Source organism: Epargyreus clarus, unplaced genomic scaffold (assembly GCF_041222505.1).
Source record: "Epargyreus clarus isolate Ecla_fem2 unplaced genomic scaffold, WU_Ecla_fem_2.2 ptg000001l, whole genome shotgun sequence".
NCBI classification, from domain to species: domain Eukaryota; kingdom Metazoa; phylum Arthropoda; class Insecta; order Lepidoptera; family Hesperiidae; genus Epargyreus; species Epargyreus clarus.
In genome coordinates this window covers 4979754-4999958 of record NW_027332209.1, presented here as the reverse complement: position 1 = coordinate 4999958, position 20205 = coordinate 4979754, and the positions used below count along the sequence as shown (strand labels likewise).

The 20205-nt window shown below is 35.4% G+C and overlaps 1 protein-coding gene and 1 pseudogene across 2 annotated transcripts in view; both read left to right on the top strand.

Moving 5' to 3' along the window:
- LOC140743556 (G-protein coupled receptor moody) overlaps positions 1-20205 on the top strand; it is a 69067-nt gene that overhangs the window by 11978 nt on the left and 36884 nt on the right. The window lies entirely within an intron of this gene.
- LOC140744257 (uncharacterized) lies at positions 4220-4338 on the top strand (annotated as a pseudogene).

The window sequence follows — 20205 nt, the reverse complement described above, 5'->3', positions numbered from 1 at the left end:
TTGGTCAGAACATTATAGTGTGTAGGTTTGCTCGCGATGTTTTTCTTCGCCAAGCCAAGCACCAAGCGCGTAAGCCGAACGTAAAAGTAAGTTATAATAATATAAATAGGTATAACTTCACACAGTAAAACTAGACGTGCATGCCTTACATCTCAGACATAATTTTAAAAATAAAAGGTGCTTGGAGCTCTAAATCGAAAAGCTGAATTTCAAACCACTAAGTTACTATATGGTGAGTAACACTTATTTACTATGTACTTTCAGGAAATTACGTTTGCAAACGTAAGCAAAGCGTTAATGGATTATATTATGACATGAATACTATTTTAAACTAACAACATTAAGCAAGCCATTATAATTTCTGTGGTAATAACGCCCGCAATTTAATTAATTGAATACTAAACGGTACATTAACTAAGAAATTTCAATTTTTTGTCCTTGTCGAAATTTAGTTTTCACATTAAATTAACTTAAGATATGTTTTGAAAAACGTGTAAACTGTATGCGTTTAAGAAGTAATATGTAAAACAATATTATAAATACAATAAAATATTATAAATCTTCAGTAATCCGACTAAAAGTAAAGAATAATGAAGTTTAAAAAATCGGCTATGCGCAAGCCGAACTCGCACATAAAGGGTTCCGTGCCACCTAAACATTTAGATATTGCCATTAATAAAATTTAACGTTTGAAAGTATGTTTCTTGTATGAGTATGTACCTCTGCATTTGGTACTTTATTAATATGGCCAAACTATTACGATTTAAGAGTATGTATCTTCTTATTACAATTAAAAAGATAAACCGCTGTGAAAGAAGGACGGACAGGGGAGGCTTAGAAGGTTATTGGCACCGTTTATGTAAAGAACCATAAAAACCAAAATATACTTCTTAAACATAGATAGATCTTTTGAAATGAGCTTGTTTCAATTTTAGACACAAGTTCTCATTCCAGGCCGTGAACTTAGATGATAAGCGTGACTAATTGTGACAAATGGCTTCTTATTAATATGACCACGGTGACATATAAGTGATAAAACACATAAGTCAATATGGGTTATCAGGAAACCGTTAGTAACTTTGAAATGCTAAATATTTGCTTAAAATTAATTTGTAAGTAATTTTTATAACTTACTAGATTTTACCCGCGTCTTGCGAGGTCAGAGGTTTTTATTTATACCCTGGTACGGTACTTTTTTTTGGATGAAAGGTACCCTATATCCTTTTCTGAGTCCTGAACAACGTGTGTACAAAGTTTCATGATAATCGCGTGTGTAGATAAGGCGTAAAATTATAACAAACAATCCCATATTCGTATTTATAATATTAGTTACCATTCTCACGTCTCGGTGCACTGATTTTTTCTTTATTAGCTATAAGCAGTTACAGCTCAAAGTTATGAAATTTCTATTTCTGTCTAATAACAGCAGTTAAGCGGTGCTGTTCCGCTTTGATGGGTGTGGTAAACTTTATTTAACATTAGTGCAATTTATCTGTAACTAGCTGACCCGGCAAACGTTGTGTTGCCATATAAATAAAAAAAATGTTAAGGATGAACAACCCTTATCACTTAGGGGTATGAAAAATAGATAGTAGCCGATTCTCAAACCTACTGAATATGCATATAAAATTTGGTGAAAATCGGTAAAGACGTTTCGTAGGAGTACAGTAACTAACATTGTGAAACGAGAATTTTATATATAAGATTATTATCTACTTATTATATTCGAATTACTACATCATTATACCAGAATAGCTTACTGTTTCCTTAAACTTTGTTATACAATAATTTCCAAGTATGCGACGTATGTCATACTGTGTGTGGCATCGGTTTAAGACAATTACATCATTGTACGTAATTTAATATCATTGTTTATAATTAACACATTCAATGCGATATTATTTAATGGCAGACAATCCATATTAGGCGCATCTACCAATATGTTTTGTAGTTATGGCTGCGTTAATAGTAAACACTGTTTGTTTGCATTAGATAGGCTAAAAAAGATAGCCTACTAGTTAAAACTCGGCCACTCAATATCAGGGTCCAAGGTACGAATACCTCTGATTTTTTGAGTTATCTTTGTATTAGAGATTATTTGTCGCTTGCTTAAACGGCGAATGAAAATACTGCGAGGAAACCAACACCCCTGAGAGTTCTAAAAAAGAAGTTCTCAAAAGCCTGTGTTCTGTTATTTTTTTCTTTTGTATGTATGTCTGTTGTATGTTGTAACTTGTATAGCACGTAAAATAAAAAGTAAATGTTTTCTTTCTATATTTTTTTGAGGTTCACCAACACGCACTTGGCCAGCGTGGTGGACTATGGGCTTAAACCCTTCTGACTCAGATAGCGGACCCGTGTCCAGCAGTGGGATGGTAGTAAGTTGACGACAATTATGCCTATATATCTGTCGTGTCTGAATTTATCACAAAATGAATAGTATCATTATTTAATATCGCTCGCCGAATGTCATTCAATTCGTGGAATTATGAGATGAAGTTTTCCGTTTAGGAAGTATTAAACCAGCGTTTGCACCGATCTGTGGTTTGCACAGATAACTAGTAATGCTAAGTTTTAATGAGAAATGGAGTAAGTATGAGAGTATTATCGTGAGTCAGAATAATTGAAATGCAGTGTTTAGTATTGGAGAAACTATTCAATTAATAAAGAAAATATAGTATAGATTAAAAAATAATAATTACTTGAAGGAGAACATCCTGTCAAAAACCTGAAAGTTTTTTAAAAGCATATTAGTACCAAATTCTAACTCTTTTGGTTCAGAATTTTTAAAGCTAATTGGCTGTGACCTATAATGTTTCCATTTTTTTTTCATCATCATCAGCAACCCATTACTGTCCCACTGCTGGGCACGGGTCTTCTCTCATAATGAGAAGGATTAGGCCATACTCCACCGCACTGGCCAAGTGCGTATTGGTAGACTTCACATACTTTTGAGATTTTTTTTTATATAAATCACTCAGGTATACAGGTTTCCTCACGTTGTTTTTTTTTCGTACGGAACCCTAAAAATGTTCTCAAAGGCGTCTTAAGTCTACTTACTCTTAGCGAGCGCAGTAGACTATGGCCTGAACCCTTCTAACTCTACGGGGAGACCCTTGCCCAGCAATGGGACAGTAATGGGTTGACGACGAATAAATTAACTTAAGGTTTGTTATTAGAAAGATTAAATCGCGGCTTCATACATGTGTAACGAGGATGGGTATTTAAATCGGCTAAGTCTTGTGTGTATAGGATGGTTTCCAAAACTTCGTATTTGCTTGGAGTTAGTGAAAATATTTGTTCTAGGGATAACATTTTGCGCTCAACTCGAAAACCACGATGACCTCCCGGAGTGATTTTTGAGGGTTGAATGTTATTGTGCTGCGATGATGCTGAATACATACACGGTGTTTCATGAAAACTGCTTAGTATGTGCTCTCCACACTCATAACTGGAGGTTGTAGAACGTTTTGTGGTTCCACTCCGGCGCCACTACTATTTGTACCTAATAACAGCAGTGTTAATAACTGCTGTTTTCTGGTTTGAATAGTGTGGAAAGGAAGAGGCTAGTCCTTAGGGGTAGAGTCTGTGGTGGATCTCGGGTAGGAATCTAATCTTATCTGGGATTGTTACAGATGTTCGTGGACGGCGTAGCCATTTACTTAGCTGTACTTAGCTACATATACCATCATATACCATCCGGTGGATTGCATGCTCGTCTGCTTCTATTAGAAAAAAGGTATTCAATTCAAACTTCAAACGCGTTTCCATAAAGTTAGTACGTACTTAGTCGACTAAGCAAGAACTGTTTCGCTTATTCATTGACTACTGACAAAGTATCAACGTGCGTGGAAGTATGTAAGTTAACGCGATCCGATAACGATTGTACAATACGCTCAATATCATGTGTGAATGTTGGTAATATCGGAGGTAATTGTGTGGATCGAAATGTAACATTACTATCGTTAAACGGGTATCGTTTAAATATGCAGTTTATAAGCTTGATGATATCGAGTGTGTTTATATTTCATTATTTTTTTATAATATAGAAGTAGTGCATTCCATCTGATAAGTAAACTGTTCCATCTAATAAGCAAGACTGCTGCCGGTCGACTCCTGTAGATATTCAACCCCTGATAAGACAATTTAAGAATATTATTCTATATCAAATGGCGTCACCGCACGTACGATACGATTCGGATATTTCAAGATCTCTCTCGCCAACATCCATACCACGTTGAACACACTCGTTCTCGTCCGATCACCGAAGTTAAGAAACGTCGGGCGCGGTCAGTACTTGGATGGGTGACCGCCTGAGAACACCGCCTAACGTTGGCTTTTTGTTATATTTTTGTATATTTCAAAGGTGTAGTAGTGTAGCTGTAGTAGTAAACAGGATTTACAAAGCATCGACCTATTCCTGTCTAGATAAGTATATCTCCCTTACCACGCCCTTAAGTATTTCCGAGGCGTTCCAGCTAAGTCCTCAGGAGCAGCGGCGTATTTATGGCCGCAGGTGTGCAAGCTCGTCTGCTACTTCTATGTTATGTAAATTAAAGACAATCCTATTAAGGCCAATTGAATTTTTGGACGGCAGAGACCACAAGTGTACCTAAATCATTTGCAACGAAGCCTATTAAGACAGATTGAATTTTTGGAAGGCAGAGACCACAATTATATTGCACAATAGCTTGCAACGTTAATTGCATAGAAAAAATATAAACACACATATTGAAGACATTAAATTTAATGTGGCAATTCCCAAGACAAGTAGCGTGCGTTCGCAAGATAAATGCGACTTTATTAATCTTTCATGTACCAATCTCCGATGTGATACGCTTTCCTGGTGTAGGTATTAAATTTTCACTTAGATTATACTTCCTCTTATAGTGTTGCTAAAGTAAATATTGTAATTTGTCTTTATATATAGTCAGCGAGGTCTAAAGTGAGCTTTGCAGGCGATGTATAGACAACTCTTCACCTAGATAAGATAGCTTGTCTACCTAAATCCTTGGCTTAATATAAAAAATACATTTGCAATACTAGAGGCCTTTACAATTTATATGTATCGCTTAACAGAGTCCATCCGAGTCTATCCGTTCACGTAACAAGTTTAAAACAGGGTTGTTATAGAGCTCCATAACGGTAACGGAAGCTGTTGAATATTCGAAATAAAAAGAAATTCGATTGTTTCAAATGATTTCGGGTAGAAGTGGAGTCTAAATAAGATACAGACGAATGCTTCTTTTGACTAAAACTGTTGAATAAGACACTGACTAATGAGTGGAGTTGTAAATAAATTCTAATAATTACCTATTGAAATTTTATTTTAACAGTTTCTTGAAAATGTAATGTGTAACTAAAACTATCCGTGTAATTCGATAAAATATTATTCCATGTAAAGATCCGAAATTTCATATCCGTAACATCCCTAATTTAAAATGTTTCTGCATCGCTTGTTACCTGAGTACTGAGTAGTTTAATTAACGAACATTAATTAATCATTATTAGCTTCGAATGATTGCGCAGTTACTTGAAAATCTATTTTGATAATATAATTCCTATGTGCAATTTTAATAAGGCCAAATTCTGCACCACTACAACTTTTTTAATGTAATATTGATAGCAAATACAAAATCGCTACTGCCGTCAACTCCCGATAATATTGGATTCCTATCAGAGTTTTGAGGTTTACTACTTGAGGAAAACTAAGTCTGGTCGTCTCAGATAAGTAAAGTCATTAGAACCAGGGGAGGCAACACTCATTTTTGAAAATTTTGTGAGTAAACAAATAAAATGTTCTTTGTGCATTAAACTTTTCTGTATTTATTTCAAGAAAATGTTGTTTCTCTGTATTTTTTTATTCTGCACTATAAACAACACTTTTTTTTTAACAAAATTGTTGTTGTTGTTTATTGGTACTCGATACTTTATATCCATATCCTTTGCCACACCCTTCAAAGCGCTTAACATTGCTGTCATTAGACAGCTCTTCGGCATAGTATTTTCACGGGAAGCTAAATAAATACAATGTGCTTTTAGAAAAAACAATGTGAGCCGTCACGGGACGCCTGGCAGATGTGAAACATCGAGATTATTTTGTAAAAGTAATATGCAGAAAAGAACATATTGTGATAGGAACTAAATATATCATAATGATAAAATAAAATATTACACTTTTTCTGCGCATGGCGACGCGTCGCCACACCGTACACACTACTGCATATAGACTGTATATATATACGGCATGCGTCGCCACGCCAGAAATCGGTTTTACGTGCGGCTATAGATGTTTCACATCAAAAGCATTTATCTTGAAATTAGGTAAAGACGTTTCCATTTTATTTTCTTCATATTTTTACCCGACTGCCAAGGAAGGGTTATGTTTTTCGCGCGTATCTTGTATGTTTGTCTTTCTTTATTTGATCCGATCTAACAAACGGCTGGATGAATTTCAACAGTTAAGGTGTCATTATATTTGTCTTAATGACCCGAGTGTCCTTAGATAGGTGTTAGTAAAAAAAAATCAAAATGGCGGATTTTTGGCGCGAAATAGTAACACATTTAAAAAAATAAATTAACCGAACTTATCGAGTAGGGTACCAAATGAAAGGAAATTAAACGGAGATTATAAAAACATAATTGTATATATATAAAACAGCAAAGTGACTGACTGACTGACTAACTAAATGACTTTTTCAGTTTTCAGAAATCAACGTACAGCCTAAACCAAGGACCTTACAGTTCTGAAATTTTGCACATAGGTTCTCCATATAGCGTGAATAAGTACTAAGAAAGGCCTTTTGGAAATTCTACCCTTAAAAGGGTAAAATAGGGGAAAACAGTTTTTTTGAAATCCTTTAATTTTGGAGCAACTACTATAAAATTTTGTATTTGACTTTCTGGATAGGAACAAGGACGCACTTATTTACCCCCCTCCGAAAAATCAACCTCGTAGAGGGTAAAATAAGGGTTAAAAGTTCATTTGAACATTCGTCAATTTTGAAGCAAACACTGTGAAATTTTGTATCAGGCTTGTTGGATAAAAATAATGAAATGCCTATTTCACTGCTTTTGGAAATTCTAATTCAGCCTTTTTGGTGCAGTCGGGTTTTTGATTTTTTAAATTAATTACTTGTTAAAGATAGTCTATTAGAATTTTTTCTTATCACATTTATTGCCTTTTAAAAATAAATTATTACATTTTGGGCTTATTACTTTTTGCTTCTTTACCGAGATCAGTAATTAAGATTTACACTTTTTGCTGTTGTCAAGATGGCCTCTAAGATAAAAGAGTGATTAATCGTTTTGGAACGAGATTTAGCTTCTTCTACCGATCGTAATTACTCAAGTAAATAAGATATGGGTAGGTACTTTGTATTTGGATGTTTTAAGTAGGCGATCACATTCTTATATATCTTTTATTAAAAATATATTTTGATTGTGTTGTATAATTTGAGGATAAGTAAGAATTCTTGATTTTTTTTAGTTATTTTGTAGGTGGTAAACCGTTTGTGGTGCGACTCCGAAGGCACCACAACAACAATAACAGTGGTGTTAGCGCAGATATGTACGGATTTGAAGGGCGTGGTAACGGAAATATACTTATCCGGATTTCCAGCTTAATCATCGGGATAGCAAGGCGTGTGTGGGATTCGCTCGGGATACTGATGTTATCTAGGGTTGATTACAGATGTCATTACATACTTATTTGTAATCTTAATGACAATGTGTCAAAAAGAAAAATATTACGACAATACCTTCATGTCTAAGAATTTAACAAAACGTTTAATAAAAGTACCTCCAGCAATATGCATTTGGATAGAATCATTGGCTCCTCTCCCTCTACGCTCTGTGTCCAGCAATGGCCATAATGGTTCACCATTATAAATAATATTTAATTTTCAAAAGCAGTCCCAATTTATGCATTACGTTCACTGAACTGATAAAAATCAAACCACTGAACACAACCCTTCAAACGCCTTATTAGTTTTGGGTGTAATTGGATAAATACAATTCTCAATGCATTTACAAATAACATTTCAATTATTTCAACTTTGTTATGTGACCCGCATTATGAAACCCCATAAACGTCCAATAAGGTTTAATTGTCATTGCACCGAGCGGTCACGCATGCCTTGGGCACAAATGGGAGATAATTGTACAATGCACAGCTGTAGTAGTAAATTTATTGTATTTACGTAAGTATTGTAAAATATGTGATTATTTTCAGCTTACTGCCGTCTGTGTTATCGTTTTAGTGTGCAAGTAAAAAGAGTGCAAATATTTTATTCGATAACATAAAAAAATCAAATTCAAAATATGTAGTTACGAATTATTTTAATATAATATAGTAGATACATATAGTATATAGTAGATATATGTATATATAATTATATAATTTATATATATATATATATATACACTTTGACATTTTACCGGTACGACATTATTACTCGTATTAGGGCATAGTTAGCAATGGCTACTTTATATGTATTTTAAAGCCGCATTTAATCTTTAATCAGCAGTCCGTCACAGTTATTATTATCTAAGTAGGTTGATTAGTAGGTGGAATTCCTCGGATAAGTATATTTTCGTTACCACGCCCTTCAAACCCGTACATATCTGTGCTAACACCAATGTTATTGTTATTTTTGTTGTGGTGCCTTCGGAGTCGCACCACAAACGGTTTTACCAACAACAAAATAACTGAAAAGAAAATGATCAAGAATTCTTACTTCCTCAAATTATACAACACAATCAAACATTATTTTTAGACTGACTGTGAGCGTATAATCCTTTTTTATATGTGTAAATTACACATACATCAGTAAAACTTGTACTACACTGCACAGACTTAGGTCGTTTGTCCACCGCACCGTCACCGAGCCGATAGCGAGAACGAGATTATTTTGGGCCGATTTTAATATGTCATGACGGCGATAGTTTGTCTACCGCGACCGATATCGGCGGCTTATTTTGTTCCAGCTATCACGCACGCAGTGTGTGCAAGTTCCTATGTGTTTTATATTGCCGGCACATCGGCCCGTCAAAATCTCGGTGCCGTTCTAGCGGTCACGCCGATTTACTCGAAATATCGGCGGCCGCGATGACGGTGCTCGGGTGACGGACGAGCGGTGGACAAGCGGCTATAGTAAATGTATGTACCCTACTTCGGCGCCGTCATTAATAATCGGTATCGTCTCGGTGACGGTGGCGGTGGACAAACAGCGTTAGGATTAGCGACAAGCGACGCGATTTATGCTTCATACATTTCTATACTTGTTCTTTAAGTTTGAGGCGGCAAGCCCTGGGCCAGGCAGTAAGCTTATGAACGTATAAAAAGGTTTATTTTTATAACTTTATCTGTATTATTACTGTATATATAATTCTAAAATTTAAATCAATTCATGCCATTTAAACACAATAAGCAATAATGGTAATTCGTTCCAAATAAATGTCAATTGTTTTTAATCAAACGTTAAATTGGTTTATCCTTACCTCAAATTTAAACTACATCCACCTTCCAGTCCATACATCCTTAGTTTCTTACGCATCTTACGGATGTAGCAATAAATTAAAATTGACTCATGTGAATAATTATGCAATTCATAGAGATCTTTCCGCGACATGTTGATTGGTTTTATCCGACAATGTAAAATGTGGACCAGTGGACAGCTAAAGGCCGTCGTACACAAGAAATATGTAGCACATGTATTATAATGTAACTATATAGTGTGTTTACTACGGAGGATTATATTTTTATTTTTATTATTTTATTTTACTTTAACGAATACGGTGCAAAACCAATTACATTAATTAACAAGCCAGTGATACATCTCGCTCGCAGTATCGCAGGCACACTGACAATAATTTCGTCCATTCATCCGCAAACTAATCGCATTCAGGGTTTGTATCCAGTACCCTTAGTATGAGTTTTAACGTTTTGACATAAAAAGTGTTTTAGTATTCGTTTACGTATTTCCCATATTTTTCCAATCAGTTCTGATATAGTCCGGTAGGGGCACTGATTGGAAATGTATGGGCAAATACGTAAACAAATACAAAAATAGTCATTTTTGTCAAAACGTAAAATCTCATGCTGACCTGGATAACGCAAGAAACAGGCGAGTGTGAGTGCGCCACCGTGCGTGATGGCGGAACCGCAAATCATTTGTTCCTACGACGGCACTGTATGTATTTCTTCGGTTTTATGTATGTCTCATTGTGCACACGCCCTGCAACACAGACGGCTTTTTTATAATTATACCTAAACGATGAAGCAGACGGGCTACCTGATGGAAAGCAGTCACCGTCCCCTATGGACATTTGCAACACCAGAGGAGTCGCCAATGCATCGCCGGCTTTGGAGGAGAGCTCTTTTTACACCTTTTTTGAGGAGCCCCATGTCATAGCGCTTGACGGATTTTAACATATGACGCGTCATTGGATCCGTATAAATTGTGGAAACAACATTGTCTATATTGTTAAGCAATCGAATTTTTCGTTTTCATAATATTTCTTCATTTATTTGAAATATTCACTTCTAGTGGTTCCTCCTTGTGTTTTATTGTTAACTTATGTTGTCAAACAATCATTGCTTATTTCGGTCACCGTTTTGTAAGGAAGGGCCACGAAACACACATATAACAAACAAACAAGCATAATTGCAAATTTCGGCTTATTTAGAGCTGCTAATTTGAGATAAGGATTGCAGCGAAAAGCGAGTTTGCTTTGAGCATTGCGGTTTGGAGCCCTCGGGCTAAAGCTTTAATCAATTGAACATTTTTAACGACGGTAACGAGAGGAACTGATGTTGTATACCCGGTCTTAATCATTCTTTTGGGACTTGTCGTATTCTTAGAGATACGATGAACAAATTTCTGAATTTAATAAGAATGGGACAAGTCTCTTTTCAAAATGGGATGTTATGAGACTACCTAACACGAAGAATTTACGTAGACTCATAGACTTAACAGACCTCATGAAGAAAATTCAGACAATAGAAAGTTGTGGACGGTCCTGCTGCTATTTTACTGTCATATTTGAAGTGGAGAGCCCTTTGATTCGATGTGATGCCATTACTGGCACATTACACTATTTTCGGCTTAAAATAGCAGTAGCGTTGCTGCGATCTGTATCGAAGAGTAAAGCAGATTCCTTTTTGGAGCCTTTTTATCGTGTCCTTTTATTTGTCCGGTATAATATTTGAGACCCCAGAAGTAGCATCGCTTGTGTGGTTGACATATTAATGACTTTAAATCTACGTAAGTATATGAAGTTGGTTGTATCAGTTGGGCTACTAACAATTAAAAGTATTACAGCGGCTGATTCTTTCAATTCGTCTTTCAGGATATCAATAGCTCATCGCGTCTCGTCATCAGTGGAACAAGTACCTAATCCTTGTTCTAAATGTCCGCTGTATTGCGTAATTGTACCATTAATGCCATAAGGCGACAGGACATCTGGGACATATACCGACGAATGTAGGTCGGTTCACGCTTTGTAAGTGTCTATTTTTAGGTTAGTCTAGCATTTTGTCCGTACCTATTTCAGGTTTATTTGTACCAACGGGAATTGGGGGAGAGTTAAAAATTCAAGGGTCATTTGATTTAGTTCTTTTTACTTGTATTACGATTAAAGTATGAATTAAAAGTTCTGTATACTACATGAAATATTTCTGTGTGTTTTTCCTATCATAAACGTTGCCGTTGTGCTTATAGGCATGTGATTTCGTCTTCCTTACAGGAGGCATTTATACGAGACGTTACAACTTAGTCCTCAAGGTTAGTAAGTAGCAACGCATCATTGTCAAATAGAACTAAAATGTCAGGAAGATTATTTCTATCTGGAGTTATATCTACAGTATTAAGTCGACTTCGCAATCCTTTGCTACGTCTACAATTGATAAAAGAGAACCAAAACAATATTTGATAGCAATTTCATAGTTGACTTAAAGGCTTTGTAGGAAATCATATACAATTTTGTGCCATAACGTACAAATCCGTGACATAAAGCCGCACGCGAAATCTTTTTTATATGTTTTTACTACGTAGTAGGTTTACTTAGCGTTTACGTTCGCAAAAACTGGAACACTTTCTACATTCACAATGTTTACGATTTTCTACGATTTTTCACTTTCTACCTTTGATGAGTAAAATAGAAAGATACCTCACCGCCTTGAAATTGAATGCCACAAAAGAATGATTATATCATTTATTTTTTTAATTCTTGCCAAATATAAATAATTTTTATAGAAATTTTACGTATAAATAACTAATCCTACGTCGTCAATACTCTTAATTTGTGCAAGTAACATTTTCAATTCTATAACCGGTTACATTTTCTTGTTAGGAGTGATCAATCTATGTATTTTACTCATCTAAGCTTTTTTACTAATACATTATTGTGTAGTTATCGTATACCTAGCTTATGTGATTTTATATTTATATTTGATAACAAAATATAAAAAAAATATCGTTTTAACCGACTTCTAAAAAGGAGGCTATGTTTTCGACTGTTATGTATGTATGTAAACTTGTGTGTGCCCTATTTTCTCAGAAACTAATGATGCAATTTGAACGAAGTTTTGGTTATTTCGAAGCTTATCTTACAAGGAAGGTTTTAGTATAAAATACATCAGGGATCTTAAAGTAATTAAGTGTAACAGCCTTAGGAAGATTAAGGCTGTTACACTTTAATGCAAATTGGGTTCAAAACGTAGAGTTCTTTAAATAAAATTCTCATGTGTGTGAAATCTACCAATGCCGGAATGGTCATCGTAGCGTACTTCGGGCTAATTCCTTACATTTTGTAAGGAGACAACCCCAGCAATGGGAAAGAAATGGTTTGACAATTTTAAACGCTTTTTACACTCACAACCCCACACCAGAATTCCCTGTACGGATGCTATGGACACACATAGTAAAAAAAGAACTACAAATAAGTTTCCGCCGTTTTTCATCAAAAATTCCTATCCGTTTGGTAGTTACCTTATTTAAAATTACTAATAGCCGCTTCAATCCATTTGTACATCAAACTGCATTACAAATTACGTCAGTAACTGCGCCTCACCAAGCCTGGTGGCAGGATATATTATGATCATATATTTGACCTTCTGTACGGTTCCCTTGGGACAGGTGTGGGTAACAGGATAATTCAATTCATCGCATCACCGTGCCTCGTGCATTAAAATTTAATCTGGGTTCACACATGTAGCGAATAGTGCTAGATCGCATAGGTCATTAGTACTTAACCTTATTAAAGCATTTATATCGTATTACATTGAACCTACCTAGGTACAGGCATAATACGAATAGGGTGTATAGAAAAACCCTAGCTAACTTTCTCAAATTTGTTTAGCGCTTCCGTGCCTTGAAGGACACTTTAAACTAATCAAATGGTCCCGATTGCTATCATAGGGCAGCAGTTAACAAAATTCCCTCCCTTTCAATAACAAAAAACGGACAGCAGTTTTTAGGCTTAATCGTAGGCCTTATGGCCGGTTAGAAAAAAATAGGATTATTGTACCTCAACCAATACGCATTGGTGCAGCGTGGTGAAGTAAGCTTCAGGCCTATCCCAGTCGTGAGAAGGGACCAGTTCCTAACAGCGGGTCACACAAAGGTGCTACCAACCCCAACAATACTTCACCGAGACATTTTTGAGGTAGGAAGTGTATAAATATGTTATATATGTTGTGGTGTGTAATATATGTTAAGAAATACAAGTTTGTGTAAAAATTTTAAATTTATTCCATTGCGTTTTAATATACGGAAGTTATTTCTAAATATATTCCGTGGCAAACTGCTAGTCCGCTCTGAAGTTATTGCGAGCAGGTGTAGTCATACAATTTGCTATGGCGACGCGATTCATTTCTGTATTCAAAGCGGACTAGCAGTTTTACGCGGACTATATTTGGGTATAAAAATGGTAACCCCCTTTAGTTCTATTTTCAGCCGTAACTAACATGACAAGACATGACAAGAAAATAATCGAGCAATGTAGGTACACACACGTGCCATAAACAATAAACAGTTATTATATTCTCTTAATGATTGAATCACTATGAGATTTTGAATTAATTAATCCTTCGGACTTTGACCGGTTCACAATGTAAATATTCTTGTTAATAGTAAATCAATAATAGGATTTACAAATCAATAATATTTACGCTAATAACTCCAAGAATTTATATAGTTGAACTATGTAAATAGAACGATAATTTGAATATTGTACTTAACTTCGTTATTAAGTACTTTTCACTCCACTTTTTATAACACTTCAAAACAAAAATAAGTAGTAGTAGATACATGTATTTTTTGTTGTACAATTTCAATTGAAATCATCGTTCTCATAATCGCATTGAATCAATTAGTAGTGTGAACAAAAATTAGAACAGATAGGTGTGAAAGTTTAGAAAGGTGTAAGGGTAGATGCACAATCTCGTACGAATGCGTCACCTAAATCTGCGAGCACGTTTCACGCGTCGCTAAATCTCGGAAGTGATTCGTGTGCGCATTTCCGAGATGTGACGTCATACATATCGGGTATTTGTTGATTATTTCACAGTTAATTTCTAGGAAAGTGACGTGTCATGACGAATAATTTTAATGTTCCTTTTTCTTAACAATTCCTCAAATTTGTTGTATACGTCACTGTTTACGACTTCGACTGTAGTGGAAGCAAGACGATTACTGATTTTATTTTGCGACACTATTTTATACGCTTATTTACGCTTGCGATTTTCTAACGCGGGTTTGTGTGTCAGCCCTAAATATGAGTGTTTGAATAATCGATAAGATAAATCGATAATGTTAATGTAAACCCGTGTATCGACCCGCATTATCACAAGTTTTCTTTAATTCGAATAAATTTTTATAATGGACTAGCTGACCCGGCAAACTTTGTACCGACTCAAAAACCATTAACAAATATATTTCATATAAAATATAGCCTATGTTACTCGTAGATAATGTAGCTTTCGAATGGTGAAAGAATTTTTAAAATCGGTCCAGTAATTTTTGAGCCTATTCATTACAACCAAACAAAAAAATAAAGTTTTCCTCTTTATAATATTAGTGTAGAAGATGGTAGCAGTCCTAACTCGATTGTAATACCATCATCGCCTCACTCACTTTACTCCTCAGACCTAGTTGCTTATGGCGAGCTAGGTAGAATATTTGTTTTAAATTTTTGGATATTTTTCAGGTATACGATCGATAGTTACTAGTATTTTTATGCCTATAAAATGACCTTTAAGACCGTGCAGATTAAATAGCGCAATAAGTATGCATAATGAAAATTTAATAATTACATGTAACTAAATATTTAGCCTAGGGGTTAAGAAACTCGGCCTCTCGATCGAGAAGTCCGAGGTTCAAATCCCAGGCACGCACCTCCAATTTTTCGAAATTATGTGCGTATTAGAAATTAATTATTACTTTCTAAAACGGCAAAGGAAAACATCGTGAGGAAACCTGCAAACTGATGACTGATGATGAAATATTTTGTAACTTTAATCAAAATTATAAACCCCATCACATAGCGTCAGGAATCTTTATCAACAATAGCTTAATAAACTAGTACTTAATTTAAAGACAGGTATTTTTATGATGGAAGATTTTCAACGTATAATTTAAGATTTATTGTTTATCTCTAACAATCACATAAATATGTGATTATCAATGCTGATAGAGCAAGTGATGCTCTACTAACCGCCGTTTTCACACCGCTAATCCGTCATTATGATGCGGATGAAATTCCTCATCTCGGTTCCTCTGCAACGCATACTCTATAAGCGACTCTATCATCATAAATAGAGAGTTTCATTGAGCGCATATATTGAGCGTCTCTACATACGGAAGCTATGCTTTACGAGGAACATCCCATTCCTCTACAGAATTTATTAATAGCAGTTTGATTCAAATTTGAAGGGATGTAGAGTTCAAAATTGGTTTTATGTTGGATACGTTTAGAGTCTCTACATGATTTATTTGTTCCTCAGATGTACGTTGCTTCAAAAAGCGTGAATACATCGTTACAGGATGTCGGAATATATATATTATATACCTCTGTATATTAGGTAGAGTGTCTACCTATTCTATAAATGCTATTCCTGTCGTCAACGCGTCCGTATAATATATACGGAAATAGAATCGAACGGGTTCAATAGAAATTTTCTCGTATCTTGACATACCGTTTTAAAGTACCAAGAATTATAAAAACATATAAAGAGAGACTAAAATATTTTAATCTGCAGGAGTTATCAACACGACGAGCTCAATTAGATTTACTATTCTTGTATAAGTTGATAAATGGTGCTATCGATTGTCCGTCACTTTTAAAAAGATTGCAATACAACGTTCCCGCCAGGATACCCAGAAAACCATGCAGTTTATTCCACATTAAGCAGTTCAGGTCTAATCTCGGTCGTTATGCACCGATGGTCCGCGTGGCCCGTCTGTATAATAAACTAGCTACGAAGATCTTAGACCTCGATGTACACCACGATGGTTTCTCCACCTATTTAGCCAAGCTCAAAAAAGTTCCAAATTTTTGACGTACCTATATTTATATTTATTTTTATTTTAATGTTATTAGTTATAGCTACATAGTTTAATAGTTTAATAGTAATTTTAAGTATGTATATACATTCAACGCATGTTGTGATTACCTGTCATAGTAAGAACAGTTACCCAATAAGATAATAGATATGATTGTACTGTATATGATAGTCACTGCTGTATCTTATGTTGGTAGTCCCGAATAAATAAATAAATAAATAAAACGCCAAAAATATTCGGTACTCACACTATAATGTATCCATAAAAGAAGGTAAAAGCAAGTTTACTGCAGTTTTAGTACAAATAAAGTGGACGAAAATAGATCGAATGTTTAACTCCTTTCCCTGATTGACTCTATAAACTTTAATTACTTCCCTTCAATAGAGATGGTTTTTCCTCCGACTTACAGGCATAGGGAACTGAATAAAAAGGATGGAAGGAAGGAATAATCTGTATACATATTTTTAGTGTTAAAATAAATCCAGAATGCCGTACTGTTCATTTTGTATAAACTTATTTGGCGCTACGTATACGTACGGAAGATTCTACGTGGGATCTCTTAATGAACCCGATCAAAGTATTATCTATGCGCGGTGCCACGGTTGGGCCTTGTCTAAGCGATGGTTGACGCCCACTACACCTTCGGATGGATTTTGCTGTAACAACACTGATGCTGGCATCACGTTATGACAACTTACTGCGTTAGCTTACAATATCTAAAACTCACTTTTTAGCGACTATAAATTTTGAATTTGTTTCTTTTTCATTTTGCCGAATCGACCATCGTCACACAAGTAGCTGCAACCGATGCTCAAACTTCTGGGGGGTGAAACATTTGATTGATATTTCTATCTTACTAAAAACAGCTAAATAGTCGATAACTGATAGTTATAGTAGCATGTCTAAGGCTCTTATGCATGGATAAAACAATTTCCTTCAAATTTAATAAAGAAAAGAACTCACTGCTTGAGTCTATATTTTCTGACAGTAATTTCCTGAGACTGATCAATGAAGACGAGTCTTTCAAACAAGCTTATTACATCGTAGATCACTCCCGACTTAATATCAGATTACTACAAAATCTAGGCAAAGAAAAAAACATCCATACCAGACGTGAATAACTTAAAAAGTCGAAAATACAGACTTTTGATTGCAGCTATGTGTACTTTTTGGTGAGAGAGTTATTTAAAAAATTACAAGTTACCTGTGTGTGGTAATAAAACCCGTTAACTTACCTATTTGTTCACCCTATAAATAAAACAATCCCAAAGCTTATTATGATTAAAAAATATGCAAATATGTGCAAGTATATTTGTATATGTAGGTCGACTTATCAACATATTCAACAATTCATATACAGTTTGATCAGGATCAACTGATCGGATAGTGTCACTTATCAGGATAAGAGACACTATCCGATGACGTAATAATATTGGATGTGACTTTATTTTTCAAAATGAACTCGTATGAATCCCAATAGGGCATAAGATATTAAAAAAACGAATGATGAAATTTTAGGTTTTATCAAAATCGGCCTCATAACTCCTTTCAGCATTTTTCGCTATTCCCTATAGTTTCGAATTTGGCCCTGAAGGCCCATTTGAAAAATTCACTAGGTATAATTTGTCAACTGCGCACAACTTTTATTCCTTCTACAACGCCTTTTTACTCTTCTATTTTCATGTCCTTTAAAAAAATCAAATTATCTACATTTAAATGCAAGAAAGACGTATTTCCGTTTCGCTATCAAACGCTATACAACCTTGTTAAGTCATTTACCTACCGACATTGAAACATCGTTCTCTTGACCCACTGTTACGTGCATTGCTTACATATTTCCTTAAGTCGCTTAAAGTAAATAGTAGCGCCTTGTCTTGTTATCAGCAAAATGGTTCTGCAAACTAAATGTGTGATGCCCCTTTTTTCAAGATTCCTTCTCTTAGATGTAGGTACTATCATCAATATCAACCCATTACTGTCCCACTGCTGGGCACGGGTCTCTTCTCGGGCAGAATGGGAAGGATTAGGCCATAGTCCACCGCGCTGACCAAGTGCGTATTGGTAGACTTCACATACCTTTGAGATTTTTTTTTCTTTATAAATCGCTCAGGAATGCAGGTTTCCTCACGATGTTTTCTTTCACCGTAGCAAGTGATAATTAATTTATAATACGCACATGATTCAGAAAAATAAGAGGTCCTTGCCTGGGATTTGAACCTCGGACCCCTCGATCGAGAGGACGAGTTTTTTAACCACTAGGCTATCACTGCCGTTCTAGGCTATCACTGCCGTTAGGTAGGTGCTATAGATTGAGGTAACTATAGTGACACTTCCATCCATCCGTCAGCCATTGAAAACCCACTGCTGGATAAGGGCCTCCCTTAATCTGCGCCGTCCTCTTTAGGTCATCAGTCCAACTGGTAAAAGGTTTTGCCCCTTTGATAACCTTCCAACCCCATATATGGTTTGAAGAAGCTCCTCGAGTCTCGACTTAACAAGTTACATACAACAGTCCACATCAATTGCTAAACGCCAAAGTTTCACTTCCATACTTCCTTTTTAACATAATTTTAATCATAAATAACTTATTGTTGTTATTATCACAGTAGATAATATATCTCGGCTACTTTTCTCCTAAAATAAATCGCCTCTTGCGATATCCAGAGGATAAAGCGAGGACTATTAGTCCAACCCAACCGATATTCGGATGGGAATTCATAACATAACCAGTTATAATACTTTCTTAATAATTATATCAATCAAGGGAGCATAAGGTCAGTTGATGTACTTCATTCAGAACATGATGACTGACAACAGATGATTAAAATCACATTATCTTATTACACACTCGCACACCTTGATGCAACCTTTGTGTATGACCAACACGTACAATCCATTGAAATAATCATTTACATCCAGGCATTTTTATTCCATTTCTGTGCTTCCACGCATATGTTATCGCAAATTTAAAAGCCACACATTCACTAAAGAATTCTTGTACAAACCAAATCCCGACTGCTTAAAAATATAACCTATGTCACTCTCACAATTAAGATTAATTCAACGATGCCTCGTTTGTTAAAATCCGTTAAAAGTTTTGTAGGACGTAAAATGTACACTCGAAAAACACTATCCCCTGTAGTCACGGCTTGTTTTATAAAAAAATCTCTATTTATATTTGATATGATGACTACGCACAAAACGCGATCACTTTCCATCACTTGCTCCGGCCTATCCGACATATGCATTGTCTGTTGATATAAATGCACGTTTAATGAAAAGCCGTACGTACGCGTTGGTCTTCCATTGTTACAATACTTTAATCTTACATGTACTGCCTAATAAGCGCTGCTGTGTTCCGCTTTGATGGATGTGGTAAGCGAGGCATACTTATCCGAGGCAACTTAGTTCCAACTTAGTCATGAATCACAACGCATCTGTAGCCTCAGATAGGACTTATCTTATTTGAGATGGATAGCAAATGTCCATAGCAGTAGCCACCAGATGGATTGCTTATATGTTTGATACTTCACTATTATTAAAAAGAACTTAAAAACATCTTCTACATTTACGTTTCAATATCCGCGTTACCGATTGGCACAACGATACTGATTCATACCTGAGTCAACACATTCTCCGT